The following is an 8,711-nucleotide window of genomic DNA, read 5'->3' on the forward strand; positions in this document are numbered from 1 at the left end:
GAGCTGAGACCACGCCATTGTACTAGGCAACAGAGCAAGACTTTGTCTCAAAACAACAACAACAACAACAACAACAACAAAACAAAAAACAAAAAAAACCGACCGATCGTGGTGGGTCATGACTGTAATCCCAGCATTTTGGGAGGCGCCAAGGCAGGCGGATCACCTGAGGTCAGGAGTTCAAGACCAGCCGGACCAAAATGATGAAACCCCATCTCTACTAAAATTACAAAAATTAGCTGGGCGTGGTGGCATATGCCTGTAAGCCCAGCCACTCGGGAAGCTGAGGCAGGAGAATCGTTTGAACCTAGGAGGCGGAGGTTGCAGTAAGCTGAGATTGCGCTATTGCATTCCAGCCTGGGCAACAAGAGTGAAACTCTGCTTCAAAAACAAAAAACAAAACAAAGCCTATTCCCTTTCTTAATGGTTTTGTTTTCTGATCACTGGTAATACTTTCAGGAGTATTAACAGCATTTATTGTATTTACTGTAGTTTGTGTAATTTCTTCCTACAGAGATTTTCAAATGAGTATTATCTCTTAGGCATGGCAATAGATGCTTTATGTAGTTTAAGGACATCAGGCTTTATTTAGGTTAAACTAATAGTTTTACTGTGCTACAGTCATTCCATGGGGTGGTCCCTGACACCTGGAGGATCAGAGTCTTTGTTGTATTAGAGGCATGTGCAGCAGCAGGAGCAGCAGAGGCACTTAATGGTCCTACTGAGTATGGACCTTAGGACACCATCTAATGGCAACTTCCTCACCCTCTCTCTCTTCTCTTTCCTTCTCTTTTCCAAGTGACCACTCTTTCAAGAATGACCATCTGATGGGCTCAAAAGTTGCACAGAATAAAATATCACAACAAGCCCCCAGTCCCAGACCTGTAGATTAAGGCCAATGCCCAGCATCGGTGACAGCTTCATTCTGAAATACACAGATAGGCCCCAGCCAAAACTCTTGAACCAGAGCCACTTTATGGAGCACCCCAATCTCATGCTCTTGCTTATAAATGACAAGGAATTATGCAAACTGCTGACTTTTCCCAGCTGAATCTAGAACTGAGATCTGCTGGGCTTCAACAACGCAACACAGAGCAACAAGCAGCAGCTCAAAGTGCATGCTGGCCATCAAGCAACAGAGCAGGTTAGCAACCCAGAGCAAGAGATCACAGCCCCTGGCATGGTGATGATGCCAATTGTTATGGTCACCTGAAAAAGTGTGGTTCTGATGTTGACACTGATGGCTATGTGGCACATACACACTGAGAGTATGAAAATGCTTATTTAACATTTAGTTGAGGTTTCAGGGAGACCAGGACAGGCCTCTCAAGAAGATGTAAAATGGTTCAGAGAGAAAGGAAAATAGCATTGATATCCCTTACGAATGTGAATGTAAAATCCTCCAATAAACATCAGCAAACCCTATTAAGCAACATATTAAAAGCATTATACCACATAGCCAGGTGAGATTTTTCTTGGAATGTAAGGGTGGTTCCACATATGAAAATCAATGTCATACACATTAGCAAAATGATAGAAAAAATCATCTTAATTGAAACAAAAATTGATAAAATTCTACACCCATTGGTAATAAAAATGCGTAGTAAACTATGAATAGAAGATAACTTCCTCAACCTGCTATAAGCCACATGCGAAAATTTCACATCATTCTGATAGTGAAAAACTGGACTTTCAATATCTATGACCAAAACAAAACAAGGTTGTCTGCTCTCACTAGTTTTATTAAATATGTTAAGGGAGGTACTCTCAGGGAAATTAAACAAGAAAATTAAATAAAAGTATTCCAGATTTTAAAATGCATACACGGCCAGGTGCGGTGGCATACGCCTGTAATCCCAGCACTTTGGGAGGCCGAGGAGGGCAGATCACTTCAGGTCAGGAGTTCGAGACCAGCCTGGCCAACACAATGAAACCTAGTCTCTATTAAAAATATAAAAATTAGCCAGATGTGGTGGCACACACATATAATCCCAGCTACTCAGAAGGCTGAGGCAGGACAATCATTTGAACTTGAGAGGCGGACATTGCAGTGAGCTGAGATCGAGCCACTGCACTCCAGCCTGGGTGATAAAGCGAGACTCCGTTTCAAAAAAGAAAAAAAATGCACACACACAACCCCACAGACCAACATAAAAATCACAAACACTTTATCACTATACATATAGGTGGGAAAACCCAGACACAGATACATAAGTCCACAAACCTACAGACGTAACAGGTCAGAGATACAGTAGATAATACTCCCAGAGCACATGGCCCCTAGGCCTTCTGCACTCTTCTGCAGGTGTTTCTGCACTCTTAGAAATAACTACCATAATATTATACATACTACATTTTTACTTGTTTTCTTCTTGTCTTCTAGAATGTTGGAGAAGACAGAGCTAGGAGTACAGTTTTGTTCACTGAATACCAGGACTTACACAGACACAGCCACACACCCAAAAACGAGGTTTACACAAACCTCTCATAGGCCCACATATACATAATCTTCCAGGAGTGAACTGTTCTTACCCCCATTTCATGTGTGAGAAGAGTGACTCCTAGACCCCAAACCTCTTCCAAAAGGTTGTTCTTCAGCCCGTCCTGATGGAGAAGGTATTTCACACTACCTAAACACAGGGTACAAAAATTGCTTTTCCACAAAAGCACAAAATGGTAATACAAGGGTACAAAAGAAAGGGCTTAAAAAGTGTAGCATGCACATAATGGTAATAGCTGAAGAAAAAACAGAAAGAAACAGAAAAAGAATTGAAGCAATAAGGACTGATAATTTTCCCCAAATTAGTGAGACACCAAAACACATATTCAGGAATCTCAGAACTTGCCAAGCAACATAAATACCCCAAAATTCACACCTGAGCATACTACATTCAAACCAGAAAAAAATTAGACAAAGAAAAAGCCTTGAAAAGAGTTATAGGAGGAGAAAATCAACACCTAATTATAGAGAAACATTTATATGAGTTAAATTGGACTACCTGAAGGCTTCCTCTGCAAATAAGCACTTTGGTCTCCACAATACTTTATCTTAACCCAGACATTTCCTTTCTATTGATCCCAGGTCTTCAAACTCAACCAATTGTTAACCAGAAAAATTTTAAATCTACCTATGACCTGGAAGCCCCACTTCCAGTTGTCCCACTTGGGACAACTTCAACTGAACCAATGTATTTTTTCGTTTCTAAAGCTTTATTATTTTATGTTTTTAAGTTCATACAGTCATACATCACTTAATGATGGGAATTCATCTGAGAAATGCATCATTAGTAGATTTCCTTATATGGGAACATCTTATAGTACTTATACAAACCTAGATGGAATAGCCTACCCACCTAGGCTATCTGGCCTGGCCTATTGCTCCTAGGCTACAACTCCGTACAGCATGCTACTGCACCAAATATGGTAAGCAGGTAACACAAGGTATTTGTGCACCTAAACATATCCAAACACAGAAAAGGTACAGTAAAAATATTATAATCTTACAGTTCTGTAGTCCTATGTGCAGCCTTCATTGACTGAAATGTCATTATGTAGCACATGATTGTACTTAAATTACTTGCCTGCCAAAATGAGAGGGTAAATATTTCCTTCCTGGCCTGTTTTAATGCAAGGTTGTCTCATCTCAGGCTCAGGTATTCCAAAAAAGAAGTTTGAATCAATGTACTCCTATTATAAGCTCTTCAAATACCATTAGAGTGACCTGAAAACGAGTTTCATTCACTTTCTGAAGCAATAACTTGGGCACTGACCGATCTCATTTACAAAGTGCAATAAGTTACTACTACCTACTGAGACTCCTGCTAAGCTGGAACTCACCCTGCTCCTCGTTTCACCCATAAAGATGCTGCTGATGTGGACCTGGGGTTGTTGAAGATATGGACATTTTTACTTTTGAGGGCAGTTGTTAACAGAAGTACAGGTCACCTGGAACAATTCCATTTTGATCCATGCTCTCAATTTAAGTCAACACTTTGAGAAGTTTCTCTTCGCTCCTAGCAGTCATAGGTAGAACAAAGTTCCTAGTTTCCTATTCTTGCGGACATAGCTGTCCAGTCATTCCTCAAAACCTTTCCCAAAGATGGCTTTCCCAAGAAGCTAATGAAACTTAAATTCACAGCTCATCACCTGTCCTCACAGGACCCTTCCAAGGCCTGGGAGGGGTCCCAGCAATGTGTTCACCTCATCATTTTGTCTTTTCCTTAAAGAGGACCTGTCAAATCACATAAGCACCAAGTCCACCAGAACTGAACCCTCCCCTGCCATTTTCCTCCCCCACTGATGGCCACCAGGCACTGCCCAAGCAGAAGGTTGGGATGATCTTGTGGGTAATGGTGGTTCTGCTACTCACAGTTCTGGTATAATAAATCAGCCACACTAGAAGAATTTCAGTTTTTTGCTTCAAAAGATGAACTTAATAACCAAATTAGGATATGAGGTCTGAAAAAAGGATGCTTATTCTGATTTATAAAATTATTTATATGAAACGTTCCATGATGTTAATTACACATTTATTAGTTCCTCTTCATTGAAAAGAATAGAGTTACATTAGATAAGGTCTCTCTTATATGGCATGATACATAATAACCAATACCCCTCAGAATAGTGGTTCTCAACTAGAGGTGATTTTGTTTCCCAGGGGATACTTGGCAATGGCTAGAGACATTTTGGGTTGTCACAACTTGAGGAGTGAGGCAGTGTGTGGTACTCCTGGCATTTCGGGGGTGGAGGCCAGGGATGCTGTTAAGCATCCTACAATGTACTGGATGGCAGCCCATAACAAAAAATTATCCGGCCCAAAACATTCGTAGTGCCCAGGTTGAGAATCGCACCTTAAAATAATGGACACATATAGATAAAGAAGCTAGGATTCTCTCTGCAAATGATAAAGCTTTAAACTTTGGAGTAAAGTGTATGATGGCCAAGCTGACAGGTGGCTTACAGAGAGCCACTGTCTGATTTAAACCACCACATCATGATAAAAAGCAATGAAGCCTCTAGACTCTCATGAATCATGGGCCTCTAACGACCCTCACCAGGACTGGCTAAGTGAGAAGGTGCTGGTTTCAGGAGCAGCAGGAAAGGTACTTTGCCTCCCCACTTGTCTGTGCCTGATATCCTCTCACAGTGAGCACAGCCTTTCATTCCATAAGGAGGCTTAAAGTGCAAAGACCTCCAGAAGAGAGAACACAGGGACCTACATTCATATTCAAGAGAAAGTGACTCATCACAGACTGGTTTTCCCCTGAGACCAGTTTTCATACAGTGAAAGGCTCTGAACAGCTGAAAATAATGGAGAGGAAGAGAGGACAGCAGGCTCTGATGAGGCCAGGAAGGAGTGAAGAAATGGGCAATAGAGGTCACTGAAGTAAGTGTCACCTATTCTACCAAGTCCTTCTCCCTGAGCCTGCAAGGAGGGAAGAAGGATGCAGAGAAAAAAAATAAGTCACATTCTTGGCCATGAAGATTATAGTCAAGTTCAGCTCAGGTGAAAAAACACCAGGAATGCCTGAAAGAATGGCTGAGACACATTCAGTGCTACCCCACGGCCAGGGCAGGGGAAAAGGGCACTTCCTAGCTGTGGGATCATGCTGAACCTCAATCAGTTCTGGGTGACACCCCCCACCTGACACCTAGCATAGTCCTTGACACACAGTAAAATGTTCAGGCAGTGCTTGTGTGTTGAGTGAATGGAAACTACTCCAGAAGAAGATCTATCAAATCCCTAAAGTGCTCTAAAGATGGTTTGTTCTCCTTGACACCTTTGCTAACACTATTTCCCTCAATTTGGGAGGAAAGTGTTTGTTAGTTTCTTTGCCCATGTGAATCCTGTTTTGTCTTGCAAAGCCAGTTTGTTTTCTCTGTAAATTCTAAATGTTGGCCTCCAATGTTTTTCCCTCTTTTCTTATAAGCACATTCATGTAGTACTTATCATATTTTCTGTGTATCTTTCATAATGGTGTGAACCCAGAAAATCTGAGACAGATCTCAGTTAATTTAGAAAGCTTATTTTGCCAAGATTGAGGACATGGGTCTATGACACAGCCTCAGGAAGTCCTGATGACATGTACCCAAAGTGGTCGGGGGACAGCTTGGTTTTACACATTTTAGGAAGACATGAGACATCAATCAATATATGTAAGAAGTCCATTGGTTCAGTATGGGAAGGCGGGACAACTTGAAGCAAAGCAGGAAGACTGGAAGTGGGGAGGGGCTTCCAGGAGACACAAAGGGTTGCATTCTTTTGAGTTTCTGATTAGCCTTTCCAAAGGAGGCAATCAGATATGCATCTATCTTAGTGAGCAGAGGGATGACTTTGAATAGAATGGGAGGCAGGTTTGCCCTAAGCAGTTTCCAGCTTGAGTTTTTCCTTAGTGATTTTGGCGGCCCAAGATATTTTCCTTTCACAGGGTGCTTACTTCCAAAAAAGATTTGAGGGAGGCTTTCAAATTCACAACAAAAATAATAGAGTTTTAAATAAAGAATTTAAAAGGGAGGTCTCAGAAATAATTTAAGAAGAAAAAAATCATTGTACCAAGAGGCTGGGATAAAGCAGTTACCAGCAATTTCTGGAGGCCGAGGCAAAAAGATAAACATACAAGGCATGTAGAGAGTTTGCAATGTCTGATAAAAGAAAAGCCATAGTTCCTTGAAGTCAGAATATTATTTTTTTTCTGATGTTAAATTCTAGGAGGAATTTGCTCCCAGTTTTTCATATACGCTGCCCAAGTTGTCATTTTACATGTTTATCTCATGACCAGAGTTCCTTAGGACAAAGACTATGTCAGTGAAGCAGAAGTTAACAAGAGAAAAACAACTTTTCCTGTATTTGGCTGACTCACTCCAAGGCCAGCAATAGGTAGGGCCCTGGCAGAGCCTTGATAATACTATCTGAAAAGCCAGAGCCCAAAGGAATGAGCTCCAGGGACTCTCCCAACACCCCTCACCCCAGAGCGAGGATAAGAAAACAATTCTTTTCTCATAACTATTTCTACAAACACCTGGTTTTACAAGTTTTGTAAGTTCCTGTTTTCCCTACAGTGCAACTGCAAGGTCACAAGCTCTGCTTGGGTTGTGAGAACGATCATAATTTAGTTAACTGCCTTTGTTCTGCTTCTGTAAGCCTGCTTACCTGCTGCATGAGTTTTGTGCCATCAAATTCCCACCATGCCATTCAAACTAGCCAGCCCCCTTTCAGAAATGTGTATAAAAGTCAAGCCCTGTCTTTGTTTGGAGCTCAGCCTTTGGATGTTAATCTGCTGAATCGATGGCCACCTAATGAAGTCCTCCTGTTCCACCCATTAGTCTCTCCAGTCTCCTGTAACAGTAGGCTACATTTACCTGATAAAAGCCTATATAACATTGTAAGTACTCAAATATTTGCTGATGAATATGATTTTCTTGCTAGTCTGCATATTCCAGTGTATCTCAAGATCCTAAGATTATCGGAGTAAGAGATTCATCAAATCTCTTAGCAGGAAAACCATTTGATTCCACCCCTCGGTCCCCAGTCATGGGCAATGATGGGATTTAAAGACTCACTCCAATGCCACCGGTACCTGATTGGAGTGAGGGGCTGGAAGGTCAGGCTGGCCCTATCTTCATGCTTCCCTCTCCCTTTCCCTATTGGTTCCTTCCTTGTTTAGGTGATTGTCTTTTTGTCTTTCTGTCTCTAGCACAGATTCTCTGTCCCTTTGGGCATTAAGGCTTTGTCTTATTGCCCTTTGATTCTCTGTGATAATTCCATGGTGCTTTGTACAAAGAAACAGACTTTTCTAATGTAAGGAAACTGAATTGGAAAGAGGTTCCAGAGCAGGCCTTTTCATCATCAGCCTTGCTCCTGTCTGACAAACCCTTAAGAATAGAAATGTACCCTCAAGTGTAGAAGACCAGCCCTTCCTACACCACGCAAGTGACCTAGAAAGCTTAAAATTCAGGTCACTAAACGAGTTGAAGACTCAAGAGTCAGAAGATCATTTACTCTCCCTTGTTTCCATATGTACCCCAAAAGTACCCTGGGCAACCCTTCAGCAAAAAAGCCATTTGTACTTAGTAGGTGCTCAGTAAATGCTAAAATAAGGCCATAGCATAGCTACCTTGAACACAGTAGGTACTCTATAAATAACTGTTAAATTGAGAAAGTCATGGCACATTATCTTTGTACACAATAGGTGTTCAATACATATCTATTCAACATAAAAGTTTGTAGTATATCTGCTTTGCATATAGTAGGTGCTCAATAAGTATTTTCTACATTAAGGTGATTGTAAGATAAGTGCCTTGCATACAATAAGCTCCCAGGAAATGGCTATTGAATGGAATAGTCGTGGACACTTTCTCTTTAGAGAACCCAGGTAGAGGTGACATTAATCAGCCCTGAGGCACAGATCCATGAATGGAAATGCACATCTCCAGGTAGCACTTTGGAGTGTGCTGGGGAGGTGTGCGAGAGTAGGCCGGGAGCACTGCGCTCATTCGGGACACTGCCAACCCACTGCTGGCTCCCCGGGTAAAGCAATTGGAATCCATTCTCCACTGGGGGAGGGAAACAGCCGCCACCTCTAGTTGTCACTTCGGGGCCTCACCTGGAACTCCTGCCACAGCCCTCTCCCAGGGCATCCACCCACCTGAACTTCTCCAGTTCTGGAGAGTAGGTGGCAGAACAAAAGCAAAAGTTGGCTTCCGATTGCTTT

Source organism: Macaca thibetana, chromosome 16, assembly GCF_024542745.1.
Source record: "Macaca thibetana thibetana isolate TM-01 chromosome 16, ASM2454274v1, whole genome shotgun sequence".
Lineage (NCBI taxonomy): Eukaryota > Metazoa > Chordata > Mammalia > Primates > Cercopithecidae > Macaca > Macaca thibetana.